Source organism: Tachypleus tridentatus, chromosome 13 (assembly GCF_004210375.1).
Source record: "Tachypleus tridentatus isolate NWPU-2018 chromosome 13, ASM421037v1, whole genome shotgun sequence".
NCBI lineage: Eukaryota > Metazoa > Arthropoda > Merostomata > Xiphosura > Limulidae > Tachypleus > Tachypleus tridentatus.
The window spans coordinates 195690230-195710700 of NC_134837.1; the positions used below are offsets into that span (position 1 = coordinate 195690230).

Sequence of the window (20471 nt, forward strand, 5' to 3'; positions counted from 1 at the left end):
ATAAATAAACCAGCCGGTCTTACCAGGAGGTGTAAGCCTTTCGGAAGTTAAGGAAATAGTTTTTCTTATTTGTAAATATAAATCGTTTATTAAAAATATTTGCATGCAGTGTTATATTGTGATGTTAAACAAAGGTAATATTATAGACAGGTAACATTTAAGAACCAAACTTTTTTAAATGCAATAGAGTACAATTATAATATTTCAGTTTAGTCACATCAGCTGTTGTCTGTGTCGATTATTAGTAGCCTTTATTGGACAGGACTTCGCAGGCGTTCATGTCAGTTGTGCGAAATCACAACACGTATCTTGATTCTGTTTTAAATTCATAACGTAGGCATGTGAGTAATATGGAGAAGATTGGTCGGGTATTGATTGGTTGATTAAACAAGTTTCCAACTCTGTTATGGAGCCGTCTTCAGGCTAACTGTTGGAGCCCGAAGGTGTTTTCTAGGGACGAACCGAAAACTTACCCAGTATATATTAAAGTTGTTGATTAAAACCAGGGTATTAGTTTTTATTCCAAGCCACATAACTTAGCAGCAACGTAACTTTGATTCGTTTCACAAACTCAATTACGGTATCAACATAGTACCACGGGCGTTATTTTGTTACAGCGAAAAACTCCCAAATGATTACAGTCAGTTACAAGAGGACTGAGCACCGGTTAACACTGTAGCAAGCCAGTGTGAAACTTGGTTAAAACTTCAAGGTTAGTTTCAGTGTTCTGGATATATTTGTTATTAATGTCCCTAAGATGTATTGAAGAGGGCGCCACCAGTATATCTTATGTACAGTGTAGTTTGTATAAAGTTTTCCTTAGTTTCCTGTTAAAAACTTTAAATTTTCCGTATAAGCCTAGTTTGTCGTATAAAATCTCACACACTTTTTAATACGGCCAAACGTGTAGTACAAAAATGCAATATTAATAATTATTCATGATGACGAGAAATCCATTTGAAGTAAAAATGTAACTCCGGACGGCTGGTATGAGTATTAAACGCGTCTACTAATAAAGCAGAGAACAACGTTTCGAATCTTCTTGGGTCATCTTCAGCTCAACAAAGAGAGAGTTTGCAACTGACCGTTGCCGGGCGCGTGTCTCAGGGACGAGAGCGTAAACGAGTATTGAATTGTAGGGTGCGTTTTTGTTGTGTTTGTGTTTGTTTTTTTTATATTATCCTGAAGATGACCTAAGAAGATTGAAACGTTGTTCTCTGCTTTATTACTAAGTGTTAATACCCATACCAGCCATTATGAGATATATTAAAAATTATTTAATCGTTTTCTATATTTTGTTTGTTGTATTCTGAGTTTAATCAGTAATCGCTTACCCACATATTGATGTAGATTCATAATGTGACTAATAAGTTTTTCTTCTTGTATCCCATCGGATGAAGAATTATTCTTTCACACCGTGTTTATTTAAATCGCAAATATTTAGTCGCAATTAAAGCAACTAAGTTCGAGTGCTTTAAACTAAAAACAAAGTTGTAATTAATTGACAAATTAATCGATTATCCGTTAGTCCAAAGACTCGCGCGTGATTGCTGTAACTGTGACGAGAAACCGCGAGACTGAAAAAAAAAAGGAAATAAAGAGGAGATGGAAGTATTTCTTTAATGTGTTAGTACAAAATTATTTTAGTTTTGTTTTGTATTAAACTTGGGTTAGATGCTCTAATCAGTTAAGACCAACATAGGAAACTACATCGTTTGACCCCATTATGACTTAAGTAAAAGTTCCAAGCTATTATCGGGCTCAGCATGGCCAGATGATTAAGGCACTCGACTCGTAATCCGAAGGTCGCGGGTATGAATCCCCATCACACTAAAGATGCTTGCCCTTTCAATGGTGAGGGCGTAATAATGTGACGCTCAATCCCACTATTCGTTGGTAAAAAAAGTAGCCCAAGAGTTGGCTGTGGGTGGTGATGACTAGCTACCTTCCCTGTAGTTTTACACTACTAAATTAGGGACGGCTAGCGCAGATAGCCCTCGTGTGGCTTTGCGCGAAATTCAAAACAAAGAAAACCAATAAATAAAATGCTAGGGGGAGCTGAGAGTAAAACAATAAGACTGGATTACTCAGAATATTATTTAAGAAAGTTTCATTAGAAAGTAAGTGGTAACAGTATCAAGGATGTGTTATTTGTCTCGAGTTTTGTATATCGTTCTCAATTACATCGAAGGTGTTTGTTCATTTGTGATCAGGCATAAAGATACACAATGGGCTAGTTGTGCTATAGCAATCAAGGGTATCGAAGCATTTAATGTGCTCCTCTAAAACAATAAATGTGAAGTTGTGCATATAATGTATGGAGTTGAGAAAATATAACACAGTTGTAGGTTTCACAAACAAATAATTTCTTCACCACTATGCTTTCTGCAGGTAAAAATAATTCCTCAAATCTGGAATTATGGAGGTTTACCAAGTACCGAAGATTTCAATATCAGTTATATATTATTTGTATGAATTATTTTACCACAAAATAAGGTGATAATTAAATCCTTTCATTATTTGAATGATAATTGATTTTATAACCTTAAAGAAATGAAAAAGGCTTAGACGATAAGTGGTTTTAGTAAAATCTTAAATGACTTAATATCTAGATTCTAGAGTCAAAATTAAGGTGCTAAGACATTTTCTTTGAAAAAATGAAATATATACACACACAACAACCAAAAAATCAAAGTTATTGTTTCTAGTAATGGCGGCAGGTGGCGCCACTCAAGTTTGTTGAAATACGTATCTCAGAGATGATTTCTGAAATAAAATTTTGTTTGTTTGTTTTTAAGTATAAAAGTACAGAATGAGGTATATGTGTTGTGTTCATAGAAGTCTAATTTTTGTTTTAGCATTGAAACCTACTGATGAGTCACTGTAGGTGAGAAGCTACATAAAATTAAGGTTTTAGCCAAAGCTACACTTATTAACAGTGTTATATGCAATATTCTTAAAATGGTTTGTAAAACGTGGAATGTCCAAAATAGAAGTAGTTGAGGAAGTAATCCCATGCTATCTAAAAGTGATATAAGGTCCTTCGAACTAGCTTCTTTGCAGTGGAGAGCTTGCGAATGACTGTGCTACAAGTACAAGTGTTAATGATTCTTCAAAAACAGTAAAACAGATATTATTCGAAAATGGACGTGTGGCTGCTCGAAATTCTTTGTTGAGAGAAGGTATATAACAGAGAGGTTGAAAGATAACACAAGTATAATAGTGGAACGCTCAAACTTCAGAAAAGTGTTATTTAGAAAAGAGCTTAGGTCTGAGCTGTTTGACAATAATTAATGACAGTTTGTCCGAAGGCGGACTGGTAAGTGGTATGAAAATCAGTGTACAATAGCTATTTTATGGTAGATCAATACAATTGTTAGACTTTTTTGTTTTTGAATTTCATACAAAGCTACACTAGGGCTATCTACACTAGCTGTCCCTAATTTAGCGGTATAAGTATAGAGGGAAGGCAACTAGTCACCACCACCCACAGCTAACTGTTGGGCTACTCTTTTACCAACGAATAGTGAGATTGACCGTCACATAATAACGCCCCACGGCTGAAAGGGCGATCATGTTTGATGTGACATGGATTCGAATCCGCGACCCTTAGATTACGAGTTGAGCGCCTTAACCACCAGGCCCTGCCGGGCAATTTATTTATTGTTTAACTAAGCATATGAATGAATTTTTTTATGTTGCCCCCCAGTGGCTCAGCGGTATGTCTGCGGACTTACAACGCTAAAAACCGGGTTTTGATACCCGTGGTGGGCAGAGCACAGATAGCCCATTGTGTAGCTTTGTGCTTAATTCAAAACAACAACAGAATTCTAAATTTAATGAAAATGTGGTTGGTGTAGCTTTAATTAAGATAAACCCAAAACATTCATTATTAAAATGTTGTCTGTTTTCACCATCCTATTTATCTTTTCTCTCATAACTTAATGATTTCTTGCAAACAAATCGTTATTTGTAGTAAGATGCAAGTCAGTTTATTGCACACTACAAATACGCGAAAGACATTTATTTAGCATCAAACTTAGTTTGCTTTCTTACAACCAAAGGTCATTTATACTTGACATTTTTTTTCAGTGTTATCTTTCTGATTCAAGTATTTTTAGGACTGGATTTAAAAGAAAAACGTCACCACAATATAGAAATGACAAAATTGCATTTATCAATAAGACTATCAGCGATAAAACTGTATTAATAATATGCTATCATATACTTAAATACGTAATTAATATGAGATTATAATCGATGTTTGCTTTCTCAATGAATCTTGACTAAAAATCATAATATTAAATTATAATAACAGCGCACTTCCTATATAAGTCATAACTAAGACCAAACCGGATGATAGATGTAGTTAATGAAATAAACTTTTTTTACGTTATTACTTATATTGATTATTAATCGCTGTTTTTATCAATAAGGTCAGAGTTGTTGACGATATTTTCGGCCGTAATCCCAATGATGCCCCTGGAATTTCGGTGATTTATGTTATTTCTAACCTGATATAAATAAAAAAATTATAATAATAATAACAAGCATAATAACAATAGATGTAATAGCCATTCTAACATATATTATTGATGTAAGCAACATTAAATAAATGATAACTAACTATACTTACAGGAAAAGTGAACCCTAATAATTTGTTTCAATTAGTATCTAATATATTAAGCCTAGGTCAGATTCTTATACATAAACTATCCTAAATTATAAATTATGATTTAAGAAATTTATTAATTATTATAAAGTGTACGAGATAAGAAAAATCACTAATGGTTGTTCCATAATACCAGTTGTTGTTGTTTTTCTTTCGGCGTCATGTTTTTATTAATTTAATCGATTGTCGGAACACTAATTTTTTGTTCTTGTACTTAGTTTGGTTGGTTGTCATTTTGTGTGCATACATAAAAGAGAGAGTATGTTATAAGTTAATTATTGAGAAGAAAGTAAACATCGTATCTTTAACTTAATATAACATCTAAATTAAAATACTCTAAAAATTGGTAAAGAACAAATTGAGAAAACAAGACAAATTTCAAAATTTACATACAAGTCCAAACGAAGTAGAGAAATCAGACAATATGTTGCAAAAAGCATAAACCAACCAAGCATAAATAATTACTTCAGTTCAATGATTCTTTTAGAATGACATTTTTTTTTCACAACGCAGTCTTTTGAATCAGTAGAACAGAAATAAGCCAGCTAGTCAAGAGCATCCTTCTTCAACTGTTGGACTACTCTCGTCTGACCGAAACGTGAATTTTTTTTCACTTAATTAGTTCATTCGCGGTCTCAAAGTGCGAAATGCATTTAGTGACAGTAGGTCGTGAAACTTGATTCCTCAAATTTCACAGTTCAGGCACCTCAGCCGCTAGGCCATGCCCGACCCCTTATGGTACAGTTAGTTAACTTTTTCCGTCGACAAAAAAATAATTTCATTTGCTTTTCATATTCCAAAGTTGCTAAATCAATTCAACAATTATGTTACGCCTATTCTTAAAGTCTCTTAACTTTAAATTTTCATTCTATTTTACTACACTTGTGACTTTGAAGAGCAGAAAAAGTTCAACACAGTTAATATTAATAATATGTTTGTATATTTCAAAGGCTTTTATTTCTTGTATGCGGCTCCCGATTAGGCAGAACTTCCACTCAGTACAAAATGAAATTAATGCAAAAGTTTCAACTGCTAAATAAATCTATCTAAAGAAGGATATTTTTTGTGTGTCATCTCAACTTAAATTCACATAAGTTTATCATACTTCTAAAAAGTGCGAAAACACTAATTTTTCTTTAAAACAAGAGGGAAATCTCAATAATCGCGGCACTTGAATTTTTTCTTTACGCAGGATTAGAAGAAATTAATCTACGAGACTTGTTCACACTTTTTATTAGCTATATTTTTGTGCGCTAGCAATACCAAGCGTGGGACGAACATATATACTCGATTTGATTTTATTACTTTCTACCAGTCTACGTTAAATTGAAATTTTTTCAGGTATGATTAGAGTACATTGAACTATGGATCTTGAGCGTTGTCAAATGCATCAATCGAAAGGGTTTATTCTCCTGAGTTGAAAATTGTAATTAGATCTTAAATCGGTCGAGAATTGGCGTAGCTATGACATAAAAGTTTGTACTTGAAAAAAACAAAAGTTCAGATATGCCTGTTCTTCCGGCCGATATGCCGCGGCTAAAAAAGCAAGCAATACTTAATATGCCAAATTAACAACGAATCACGTCCATAATCTGCAGGCAGTAATCAGAAATATTTATTACAAATTTAGTTAACAGTGTTGCATGATTATTTTCATTTCAGGCAGTGAGTGTAAATTCGTATTTACTTCTGTGTTAATAGAAAATTTCACATTTTAAACACATTGACTACAGTTGCTTATTAATAAATGTATGTTTTGTATCGATAATGTGATGATTATTATGTATTTATAACAGAACAAAGTTTGGAAATATGTAGTTTAATAAAGGGTATGTTTCGCATTACCTAACATGACGTTAATAAATTAATGTCTCATTATTTCTTTCTTTCCTTTGTTGTGAGCCTGGCATGGCCAGGTTCACCTCTCCAGGAGGACTTTGACTTACAATGGCCCAACGGTTTGTCTGCGGACTTACAGGGCTAGAAACCGGGTTTCATTACCCGTGGTGGTCAGTGCATAGATTACCCGTGGTGGTCAGTGCATAGATAACCCTTTGTGTAGCTTTGTGCTTAATAACAATCAAAGAAACTAGACAGACTTCGGACTCCTTTTTCGGAAATTAAACAGTAAAAAAATATAATAATGTGTTTGTTTGCTTTTTTAATTTCGCGGATAGCTGCACGAGGGCTATCTGCGCTAGCCATCCATAATTTAACAGTGTAAGATTAGAGGGAAGGCACCTTGTTATCACACCCACCGCCAGCTCTAGGGCTACGCTATTACCAATGAATAGTGGGATTGGCCTTCACGATATAACGCCCCAACGTATGAAAGAATGAGCATGTTCGATGTGATGGGAATTCGAACCATCGGTAATCAGATTGCGAGTATTTGTTGCTAAAGAGTAGCTCAAGAGTTGGCGTAAGGTGATGTTGACCAACTGCCTTCTCTTTATAATATCACTAGTGCATATAGCAGTCGAGTAACTTTGGGCGAAATCCAAAAAAACAAACAATTACTTCAAAGTAAGGAACTGTTAGCGAAATATTCCTCGTGTAGATATGTGCGAAACTTAAGAAATAAACAGGTAAACTGAGTAACTGCAGTTACCCATAATAAATAACGAAAAAAAAAACCTGTAGAATAAATTATTTAAATGGAACTAATTTCCATCTTAGTTACAGATGTGCAAAATACGAGTGAGTAATATTTGATGAGTCTGGTAAGCTCTCGAAACTGTGCTAATCTTCTAAATCAATACCACAATAAAGGGCTAACTCTAAGTTCCCATAAACCTGTTAATCAAAAGTTACTATGGGATGAAAATATATTTAAATCTGACCTAAATCCATTGAATTTTCTAATTATATATAATGTATTGTGACGTCTCTTATTCTTTTTTTTCCTTAAAATTTGGAATGGCAATAAACCTAATTAACAAAAAATAAAAATAAACACCTTATTTTGTTACTTCAGAATATTATGGAGAGCCACACAAAGTTTATCTGCTTATAGCCGTCGCTAATTTTAAATTGACAAACCACAGGAAAGGCAGTGAGCCAACAAAACTTGTTTGCCAACTTTTTTCCTTTCGTATCGATTACTGAGATTTGGCTGCCACTCTTATAACCCACCTCCAGCTTCCAAAATTCTGTGCGTGTTTTTTCGCAGCAGATCAGAATGCCCTAAAATAATCTTGTAGTTGTTGGTGATTTAATGCAATAGCCTTGAATTCCAAACGAAGGTTTTTCTCAGGTATATCTATCTCTGCGAGTAATAAGTTAGTTCTTTGGTTTGAATTTCTTTCAAACAAAACTGCACTTGGGTTATCTGCGATAGTTGTCTCTTATTTAGCAGTGTAAGACTACAGGGGAGGCAACTAGTCATAACCACCCATCGCCAACTCTTGGGCTACACTTTTATCAACGATTAGTGGGATTGACCGTCACGTTATAAAGCCTCCTTAATTGAAATGGTATGTTAAGATGAGACGGGAACTCAAACCCTCAACCTTCAGTTTGCGAAACGAACCCCTTAATAATCAGGTTATGTCCAGCTATTTCTGATTTATTGGACTGTAAAAGAAAATCAATTAGGGAGAAAAAACCACTGAAATAGCAAATTGTGCATATCAGGCCTTTACAAGCAGTGTTTTCTGGATGTTTTCCAGGTTGTCTGTTTGAACTTTATTTTCACTTTAATCAGAAAGAAGAAATTTCTCGCTGTTTACTGTCGTGTAACAATACTTTATAATATCGTGAATAACTCTAAAGAAAGCGCTTAAGAAATGAAGTATTAAAACTGTTGGAAAGTCTGCTTAATAAATCACATCTAATATAACATAAAAAATTGAAATTGGACACACCATTTTAAAATTAGGTGTGATAAAAATTACAATTTCATTTGATAATATGTAAGTATTCCATTAATTTTAGAAATAAAATATAGAAGAGCTATAAACATGGTATAAGCAAAGTGATAAAAGAGTTAAGCTAAAAGCATCAGCTATTTGCGTTTTGGTTTATCAGAGACTTTATCTGAGGTTTGCTCTTTATTGAGGCGATCATATTCGTTCTTAGTTGTCTTTATGACACAGGCAACAAAAAAAAAAGGAAAGAAAAACAGTGGAGATAAAAGTGTTCTCAAAGCTCGCCAAATTGTGGGATTAGTAAAATATGAGCAACTGGTAATTTCATAAAGAGCTGTATATACAGAATTCACATTTCTGGTTTTACTCCTTGTTTAAGTTCTAATGTAACTCACTAGGGGACATTATTTGTTTGTTTTGAAATTTCCTCAAAGCTACTCGAGGGCTATCTGCGCTAGCCGTCCTTAATTTAGCAGTGCAAGACTAAAGGGAAGGCAGCTAGTCATCACCACCCGTCGCCAATTGTTGAGATACTCTTTTACCAACGAATAGTGGGATTGATCTTTACATTATAACACCTCCACGGCTGAAAGGGCGAGCATGTTTGGTGTGACGGGGATTCGAATCCACGACCCTCGGTTTACGAGTCGAGTACCCTAACTGCTTGGCCATGCTGGGTCAGGGGAAATAAGGGTAAGAGTAATAAATTGGAAAGATCAATATTATTGTTTTTTACCGTATTTTACGCCTTATAAAACGCAGCTTAATTTTGGAACGACAACTCTTAAGAAAAAAATATTTTGACTCAGCAACCAACACATTGATGAAACCCTGACTTTTTCAATCTACAGTCAAACACATCATACTTTTCACAGTATATTGACAATATTAGTTAAACTGAATGTTTTATGCTATTGAAAATACTTTATTACGAGATTACGATCTGTATGAGAGGCCGTTTTAAGTCGACCCTAAGCTAACCTCTTGCCTTAACCCATCACTTTTGTCTTAGAAGACGCATGGGGATTTTTCAAGGTATTTTTAAAGAAGTAAAAAGTGCGTTTTACAAGACGTAAAACACTGTATATCCTAAGTATTCATGGAAGGAAACTTTATCTCCTTTATTCATCTGCCTATTTATTATATCATCGAAATCCCTATTTATCACTGTATCCACTTAAACAACTTGTTCGACAAAAAACAAAGTTTTATCATTTTACTCAGAAACCTGTTATTATTAATATCCGAAAATGACTTCATCCATCCATTTATTCAATTATTTATCTATTCATCTTGCACTGACAAAAATAAAACTCGACCTATCCAGTGAACACAGATACCTAGCATGAAGTTTATCCACAAGTGATGTATTTGTTATTAAAGTACACGTTATTTTACTGTCCTATCAACACTTATAAAGTCAGCCAGGTGTCCATTAACTAACACACCCACCCAGCAAGTAACGTACCTACATGTGAGATATCTTGCATTGAAACTACCTATTTTTTGACCATCTTAACCACGCTTATTCAGTCAGCCACTTTTTTAAGTACCAACAGTCATATATTATCTATGAATCCCAGTTTTATAGCACTAAATCAAGTGTCAAAACCGAAGTCTACTTCATAATTGTGTGATTTTAGATTCGTTCAAAATGGTGATATGAATTTCCACGTGCTTTCATTTCACTACATGAACACAGACTTCATCCATCAAACAACTCGTCATCCATTAACCTTCCAACTAACCAAATGATCCATATGCAATCTTATCTCCCAGATTAATTCCGAACCATTACACAAACTACGCTTACACCCTATAATCCGCAACTAATTTTTAAGCATACATGCAAATTTGAATCTTACCTTGTTCTGTTCGTTACTAGCAGATTTTGGTATGGCTTCTTAGTTCGATAAACAACACCACTTTGATTGTCGACTTTTAAATTATATCTAAAAATAAGTATGTGTTGTCCATGTTTTTATGTTTTGTTTATTGCTATCTATAAAAATAAACAATGATTTTTATTTGTTGAATATGATTAAAAAAATGGTTGTTTGATTTGTAATTAAGTACAATGAGCTAGCTGTGCTCTTCTCACCACGGGTTTCTAGCGTTGTAAGTCTTCAGACATCCCGCTGTGCCACTTGGAGGAATTATAAAATGAACGAGAGAACTTATGTTGGCTACGTCACGTTGGGACTAAAATTCAGATCATATTTTCAAAATAGCTTTTCGAACTGTTTTGTTTGACACTTTTTGTTCTCACGTATATAAATATAATGAAGCATTGCATTATGGGTTTACTTAAACACTTTTGTTTTGTAACAAAGCACCTTGACCAGGCTTTAAAGATACTGTAATATCAGCACCCTGAAATACTCGATATAAAGCGACAGGTCCAACTACCACGAACTTATTCAATTACTTAGATATCCTGCAGACATAATCCCTCCTCCACTCAAAGAATGAAACACTTAAACTTCCGAGATATGGTTTAAGGAAAAACAATATTCCATAATGAGCTAATTAAACCAAACTTTTCTGATGCATTTCACTTATCGATTTACTGTATTCTTCTAACAGTCCAGAACGTTTCCGAGATTAGAATGTTTCCCACAAACGTTTCAGTGTTAGCGCGCGCGCACACAGCAGTATCAGTATCACAGAACTGTTCTCATCAGTCATTGTTTTCTAAAAAGTTCAAAAGAATTCAATATATTTTTATAGTGCATTAAAATATTCTTAACGTTTCTGGGAAACTTTCCTTGGAATATAATCCCTGTAATGGCAACTGACAGAATCCTATTGAGCCTCTTTGGACAAGTCATTTGATCCTGTAATCTCCATCATTACTGTGGCCCGTTCTCATTACATAATCTTAAAGTTGACGTGGTGTTAGAATCTCCTTATCAACCAAACTTTGACAAGAGTGCCCCCTGCCGTCAATGGTACGTTCTAAGAATGTTAACTAATGAAGAGAAGCTTCAGATTTCTACGCCATGCATAATACCCGTCAAACTGTGTCATAATTTAATATGGAAATAATAAAATATACATCTGAGAAGGAATTAAGTTCTGAGCGGAATGATGGGTAATCAAATATGGTAATAGATTTTCTTCTGAGTAAAGTAACATTAAAGGAAACAAGTTCGTTTGTTACTTAATATAAATAGTAATTTCAAATTACTTGAAAATTTCAGTCATTATTTTTGTTTTTGCTGAAGACTAAACGAGATTAGATTTTTCATTTATTTGATCTTTTACTGTTGACAAGGTTATATTGAACATTATCCAATTAGTAAAAAATAAATTTGGAGCGATGATTAAATCCCACAAACTATCTGTTCACGAACGTTTCTGTTACACAGCGTCATTGAGGTACAAAATGGCCGAGCGTAGTTAGCTTATCGTCTGATGTAGATTTCGAAACGTGTTGTGATTGGATATGCTCTGGACGTTTAGCCGTGGACGCGTTATAAAATAACAGTCAATTCCATTAATATATAAAAAAGAACTGAACATAACTCTTTTGGTGGCTGGTCTCGCGCTCTGGCGTATCCGTTGTTCAAAATCAGGAACAACTCCTGTTAGTGTCTGACCAGGCAGTGCGACCCAAGAGGCTATAAGTTGTTTATATTGAGAAATTCCAAACTCGTAAAGGTATATACTCTATAAAAATATTTTGAGACAACTAACATAATTATATTTAACTTTATATATATTAAAGGAGAAAATAATTAAACAACAGCGTATCATACGAACGAGTTAATCGGTTGGTATTCTTGCATTGTGAGCGGGCCCGGCATGGCCAAGTGGGCTAAGGCGTTCGACTCGTAATCTGAGGGTCGTGGATTCGAATCCCCGTCGCACCAAACTTGCTCGCCCTTTCAGCCGTGGGGGTGTTATAATGTGCGGTCAATTCCACTATTCATTGGTAAAAGAGTAGCCCAAGAGTTGGCGGTGGATGGTGATGACTAGCTGCCTTCTCTCTAGTCTTACACTGCTAAATTAGGGACGGCTAGCGCAAATAGTCCTCGTGTAACTTTGCGCGAAATTCAAAAACAAACAAACAAGTATTGTGAGCGTGTTAGTTTATTATTAATATAGCTGTAATTATTTAACAAGGATAAATATTGCACAGTGAGTAATATATATATTTGATAGTAAAGAACACATATGCAGATAATTTCATGGTAAAAAGCAAGTATACACACACTCAGACACATGATAAAAATAAATAGTAGGGCAAGAGGAAATAAACTGTATGAAACTGTGTTGTTGTAATTAAAATATCGCCTTTCCTTTTATAGAATCTGGTCTGAAATTAGAACTCCATATTTTCAATCAAGGAAAGATTCGTTTTGATAATGAAGCTGTAGTAGGAAGGTCTGTGTGAAAATAATGTTTATTTTAAATTCGTTGGTCTGACATTTCTTACGGGTAGAAGTTTAAAGGCGACGTTGATAGGGTGGTTATGCGTGGTGTAGCTGTTCTCTTGGGCCCAGCATGGCTCGATGATTAGGGCTCTTGACTCGTAATCCGAGGATCGTGGATTTCAATCCCCGTCATATCGAACATGCTCGCCCTTTCAGCCGTGTGGGCGTCATAATGTTATGGTTAATCCCACTATTCTTTGGTAAAAGAGTAGGTAGGTGGTGATGACTAGGTGCCTTCTCTCTCATCTTACACTGCTAAGTTAAGGACGGCTAGCGCAGATAGCACTCGTGTAGGTTTACGTGAACTTCAAAAACAAACAAACTGTTTACTACTTTATACCTCTCCAAACATTAGCCTTAATATTGAATTATCGGGGTTAAACTGACACAATGAAAGCCAGATTTATAAGTTGTAATTGAACAAATATTCTTTTTGCATATTTTAGGGATGTTTACTGGTTGTGTTAAAGTTTGCTTTGGAGTAAGGTCAAATGTGCTAATAAAAATTTTAATAAGAGTCTAAGAAGCTAGTACAGATATAAAGGTAATGTCTTTGTGGTAAAAGATGGCTTATCGTATTGGGTCTTTAGAGCATTACTCACGATAGACACAGAATTAAAGTATGTCGATTGGATGGTCTTGGTTATCATAGAATCTTCATTGCTACATTATTTGTTTTAGTCTTACTATGGTTCCATAATCATTTGTAGTTTTCAGATTCATTAAGAGATTCTGTGATCTTATTCAGATAGTTTTTGACGTCTTGGGAACCAGTCCTTTGTTCTTCCCAGATTCTCCTGTTATGGAGGTGTCGTTGTTGTCCTAGATATGTTTCGAATGGTGATTTAAAATGTTATTACATTTGTTCTAAAGTTCTAAATTTGTTTTTTTTTCTGTTAGGGAAGAAGTTGTGTTATAAGTATAATGTTCGAGTTCGGCTTTTACAACTTATATGATTGGATGAGTTGATCACGTGGCCTTTCTGTGTCGTATCTTTGAGACACCATTGAATTATTTCGGGATGATATCACTGAAGAAACGTAACTCGAATCTGTTGTGTTTTCGTATTTGGTCGCAGTGGGGCCACTCTCGACGCCGGTTCTTCCAGATCTATTGCTAATTTTATCTGTCTACTCTATGGTTCAATCCCCACATAGGACACAGCGCAGATAGTTCACCGAAGCAGAATGAACAACTAAGAAAACTATACAAGTAGATTTAATATATGCGTGCGTACCCGTAGTTTTCTTGTCTTTGGTTTATCCTAAGTAATTTGCAGAATGTCTAATGAAAGGATTCCATAGTGTCCAACTGTAGTTTCAACTTACGATAAAAATACGACAAAACAATATTAGCTTCAAAGTACTTATATAACATAACAGTAAAATAGACACTTCTTAGATATTTTATTTGTGTTGGTATAGTAAAGCAATTCTACTTGTGGGGAAAGCTTTAATCATACAATGCTTGTTTCAAAATAGAAACGCAATGCTCTCCTGGAACTTTTATAATCCTCTGGGTAGTAAAGAAGTAAAAGTGAGGAGTTGCAGAGAAAGATAAAAGTCACATGAGATTGCATATTGATTAAAGTAGTAACACTATAATTTTATCACTTATCTCTATGGTTGATACGAACATCTTTTTATCTTTATATTAAAGTTATTTACTTAATCACGTGGGAAAGATAGATCGTAAATGTAAGGAATAACACGTATTTAATTTCTCTTGTCTGGGAAGAACATGAATGAAATGCGAAATAAACTAACAAGTTTTATTCTACTATGTGAGCTCAGCAATTCTTTTGAGTAAGTTTGTTTGCTTTCGAATTTCGCGCAAAGCTCTCGAGGGCTATCTGTATTAGCCGTCTCTAATTTAGCAGTGTAAGACTAGAGGGAAGGCAGCTTGTCATCACCACCCACCACCAACGAATAATTGGATTGACCGTAACATTATAACGCCCACATGGCTGAAAGGGCTAGCGTGTTTGGTGTGCGGGGGATTCGAACCCACGACCATCAGATTACGAGTCGATTGGTTAAGGCTGTCTGCTGCAGTTAATTTTAACACAATAGGGAAGGTAGATGTGCTCCATCTGTTTATCTTACAGTTAAATGATCAAAATTCATGTTAAAATAAACATTATTAACTAACTTTTTACTTATATCTTAATAATATAAGGGCTTAACTTGAGCTTCTTTTGTTTCATTTGAAATTTAAATGAACGTTAATTTAAAGTTGTTTTTAAACCAATTGATAGTTTCTTCGTGTATGATGAATACTGTGTGCTTCAATAACATGTGACTTGTTGTTTTTTTTTGTGTTATCTGCTCTTAATATAGTTGCATAATGTGCTTGAATAGAAATTACATACTTACAGCTTTATGGATTCTGACTGTAAATCAAACTCAAGTATATTAACAGAGATGCCAGCCATTACGATTTGAGCGCAATCATTACGGTTTTGGTGTACACATTACGAATATACGCTCATACAGACAAATATTACTACTTGTTGTAACTCCCAAATTACTATATATTATATAGGCCTATACAATAAAGTGATAAATTGTTCTCCCACGGCTTGAAAGGGGTGAAAAGAAAATTTCTAGTGAGATACAAATAAATTTTGATGACAAATAAAAGACATAGTCCAAATGGCTACTTGCGGTAATCATGTTTGTGCTTGAAATAATAATAAAAAAATTTGTATCTCCGACGTCTACCAATAAGTTTGAGTGCGGTGCTTCTCCATACTGGGTACGTGGGGGAATCCACAGTTACGTCATCAGTGCTTGTTAGCCAATCAGCGCTCGCGTAGATGAGCATTTCTCGTTTTCTAAGCGGCATAGAAACACCAATGCGATCGTTCACAAGATGGAAAAATAGAGGCCTCGTTCACCAGATTGTCTTGTTTCTGGCAAATCTAAAATGATTAAAACTGTGAATCAAAAATTTAGGAAAGAGTATAGTGCAAAATATCCGGTCATTGCATCAAAAGTCAGTGACAGTCATGCGTTTTGTACAGTTTGTGGCGCATGGTGGGATAAACGATTGTTCCAGACATACAAAATCGGCATCTCACCAACAAATGGCTGAGGCGAAGACAAAAACGATGCAGATAACGACATTTATGAGTAAGAATTCAGGATATAAAACCATAAATGCAGAAGTGATGTTCACGCAATTTGTCATTGCTCGTAATTTACCCCTAGCTGTAGCCGATCATGCAGAACATCTATTCTGAAAAATGTTTCCAGACTTTGATATAGCGAAAAAATATGGCTGTGCTAGAACCAAAACTACAGCCATTGTACAAATGTTGGGTTGTGAAGATGACAAAATGATTTCAAGCATACTTACTAACAGTGTTTACAGTTTAGCCATAGATGGATTCACAGACACGGATGACTCAAAACTTTATCCAGTGGTTGTACAATATCTTGACCCTTTGCTTGGAAAAATTGTTTGTTTTCTATTGACAATGGTGGAATGGAAAGAAGTTTCAACGGAAGAGAATATTTTGAAGCTTTTGGACCACGAACTGACAAAGAGGAAACTTCCATGGGAAAACATTTTCTTCAGACAATGTCTCAGTTATGTCTGGTATAGTAAAGGTGTGATGAGACACATCTCAAGACGATAGCCTAGCATTTACTTAATGGGCTGTGATGTCACCTCATGAATATTGCTGCCCAGAAAGCTTCCAGAGAACTGCCCTGCCTAGTTTCTGATATATTGATAGATATCTACTATTTTCTGGACAAAAGTGCTAGCAGGAAACAGCATTTCAAAGAGTTTCAAGGATTGTATAACAAAGAAACAAGAAAAAATTATACAACTTGTTAACACAAGATGGCTATCACTTGGGGTGTGCTTCAACAGAATATTGGACACGTGAAAGCCATTGAAGAAGTATTTTCACTGTGAAAAGGAAAATCTAGATTCCAAAGGATCTAAACGTGCAGCTCAGTCAAGCAGCAAGACTTTATCAGTCAGGATATTCACTCAGCCACACAGGGACACAGTCAAGACATCCTCTCAGCCACACAGGGACATACTTAAGATATCCTCTCAGCTACACAAGAAAACAGTCAAGATATCCTCTTAGCCACACAGGGACACAAGACAACAGTCTCCAAAAGCAGACAAAGAAATATTTGATATAACTCAATATCTGTTTAGGCAGTCTGACCTTGAACTAAAGAAAAGACAATCAATGAAAAAGAGAAGAAAACGAAAGCTAGCAAGGAAGTAACCAAAAAACGTTATGCACAAAGCATGTTAGATATGTTAACAGTTTTCTTGGACAACAAAATGAACTTGTTATTTTGTCTTTTTCTTCAGTCTGCAATTCCTCTATTTGAGCAAGCCAATTTGATATTGCAAAGAGAATAACCTTGCATACACATTATACATAGAACTCTGATTACACAAGTTAAAAATATACTTGTCAGATACATCAAGCCAGAATATCTTGAAGGCAACATCACTGAACTTGACTACAACAATGAATCCTTACACAAATCTGATGAGGCAGTTTCTATTGTAAATGCTGCCAAGGAATACATTGTTAAATATGAAAAGGACCTGTACCTGATCAGCTTTTACACCAATGTCAAGAAATACTATATTGCAGCTACAAATTACATGATGAAACATTTCCCTCTAAATGATGAACTTCTGATTTACGCAGAGGTTGCTGATTCAAAACTGAAAGTCAGCAAAGATTTCTCTTCTCTACGCTTCTTCACATAGAGGTATCCTGTCCTTGTCATTACACATGAGCACGACACTATTGACAAGTTGGAAGGGCAATATTTGAACTATCAAATTGATACTTTCTCAGAAATTGTCTTTCAGTTGAATGTTGACAAGTTTTGGGTTCAGCTGTCTACAGTTAAGGATGGAAATAGCAACCAGAAGTATGACATTCTGTGTAGGGTTATGCTTGAAATTCTTACAATTTTCCATTCTAATGCTGAGAGTGAAAGGATATTTCGTTTAGTGACTAAAAACAAAAGCAAGTTCAGACCAAACTTGAGCACCTCAGTTTTGAACAGTATTATAACACACGAGATGTGTATTTCGTCAAATGGACAATGTTGTTATAACTCCCAACCATCCAGAGACATTCTCATGAAAGCAAAGGCTGCAACAGCTGCAAAACTATTACAATAAGTGTCATAAACATGATATAAACTAGTCATTACACAAATGCTTTTTCTGCTTACTGTTTGTGCATGTTTAATGTTGTTTTACCAGTATGTTTGTCACTCTGAATTAAATAAAAGACATAATTTCAAAAGAATCTTTTCAAGTTTATTTATTAAATATACAAAACACAGTCATAAATGAGCAATCTATAGCAGTAATAAATAATAATAGTTATAATAATAAACAGCTTAGAGACATTGGCCAGGCCTAGTAGCCGCAAATGATAAAGGGCTCTGCCTACAATTATTACGCTCAGTCATTTGAAATAGTTGGCATCTCTGCATTAATGAAGTATTTTATGCAAATCTATCAATATATGTGGCAAAAAGTCTGTAAGGCAAATACTTTAGGTGCTAAGATATAATATATTAAATGATGCAATTTAACTCTAGCCCTAGTTGCTCGTAGGTAATGTTTGCGGGCTTAAGACGCTAAAAGTTAAGTTTCGATACCCGTAATGATCATTTATACCTGCTCTTTACTGTTATAATGAATGTGAGGACTGCAAAACAGAAGTTAAACTGGATAGATGGTGTGGGACGTTGTGGGATAGAGCATATCTGCTTATTTTCTTTTGTTTTAAAGAACGTGAGGCCTGCGAAACTGTGGTTGAAGTGGATAAACAATGTTCCCCTAACTCAGTTTGGGTCTTACTTTTGTCAGTACCTTAAACACTAGGGTACACTGCATAAGTCCTCACCTTATGGAGTGTACCCAGGTTGTTCATGTTTATTTTCTATCTGCGTTGTTTCGTTGTTGTTGTTTTTATCGTGTTCTATGTAATACTGCAATTATTTTTCATCTAAGCTTTCGTAATGCTGTGTGAAATTCACCCTATTCTTTGTTTTAGTGTATTTTTTATTATACATATAAAGAGAATATTAATACTTAGAATTAAGTAAAATAAAGTAAAATCAAAAATAAGGGCTGTGTTAAAAACAGCAAATCCAAACCTCTGACTCACGTCAGCTTGTTCTAACCAAAAACAAAATAAAAAATACAAATCGCTGCACCAGTTGAAAGAATCCTAAGGATAATGTGGGATATAGAATGTACCATGGGTTTGGAGGTGGCTGAAAAAGTAGGACCTACATTGTGATGGGGATACACCGTGTATCAGTCTTAATCTCAATTCGCCAGTGTCACATAAAGAAATAAAATTAAAATAATAGTAATAAGATGTTGTTGCTGTTGTTGTTTTGAATTAAGCACAAAGCTACACAATGGGCTATCTGTGCTCTGCTCACCACAGGTATCGAAATCCGGTTTTTAGCGTTGTAAGTCTGCAGACATACCGCTGAGCCACTGGGGGGGTAGTAATAAGAAATAGAAGAGTGAGTTGAAGAGCTAAGTAGCCTGCTGGGTTACTAATTAGCGCCTTACCACCATAATGTGGGATTGAATGCTAAATTCAAGAGGTAAATTTATTTAACTTACTTACCCTCAAATAGTTATACCTTATTTTTATTTTTCATTTAATTTTTATTTCTTCTTTATTTTGGAGAGCAGTCACCTTCCCACAACTGTCTGCAGGCAGTGAGGATGATATAGATATGGGATATAGTGGGCTTGAGCATCAACATCTCGTTCTCTTATTTCTAATTTCTATTATTTTATTCCTTTAATGTATTATATTTCTTTGCGTGAGGCGAATGGAGGTTAAGACTGATAGATGGTGTTTCCCAACCGCAGGGTGGGTGCTACTTCTCAGTCACCTCAGTCCGAAACTAGCGTACATTTTATATCTCGTATTATAGCCTATATCCTAGAATCCTTTCATTTGGTGCAGCGTTTTTTGTTTAAGTTGTCTTTGTTTCGGCTTGTTTTTTAGTTAAAATAAGAAATTATATAAATATATTTTTATATTTAAAAAGACAGATGGAATGTGTAAGAATGTTTAATTTCAGCTGGTATTGTTTAATAAGACAGTATGTCACAACTCTTTAGTAACTCAAACTGTATTAGTACAGAGCTTTAATGTTAAGCGTGCATCACTCAAAAGGATTACAAGTGAATATGTAGTATTAATTTCTAGAAGTTACAGAGTAAAATCCTGGTGGTAGAGTAAGGAACGAAGAAAAGGAAACGAGCTGTTCTGAGTGCATTTTAGCATTGCTGTCATACATGCAAAACAAATATTTATTTCTATGCAGAATATTTCCACTTTAATTGTTCTATTTTATGTACGTTGTTTTGAAGAATTGCTTAACCAAGTGTATTTTTGTATCGAAGTGTGAAACAGCAACGGAAGATGTGTATAGTATGAATATTAATCTC

The 20471-nt window shown here is 34.8% G+C and overlaps 1 protein-coding gene across 2 annotated transcripts in view; it reads left to right on the forward strand.

The window, feature by feature from the left end:
• Positions 1–514: 514 nt before the first annotated feature.
• The window catches only part of LOC143238879 (orexin receptor type 2-like), a 139696-nt gene continuing 119739 nt past the window's right edge, over positions 515–20471 (forward strand). For both annotated transcript variants that reach the window (XM_076479496.1, XM_076479498.1), the window contains exon 1: positions 515–712. The gene's annotated coding sequence lies outside the window, so the exon portion shown is untranslated. The remainder of the gene's footprint in view (positions 713–20471) is intronic.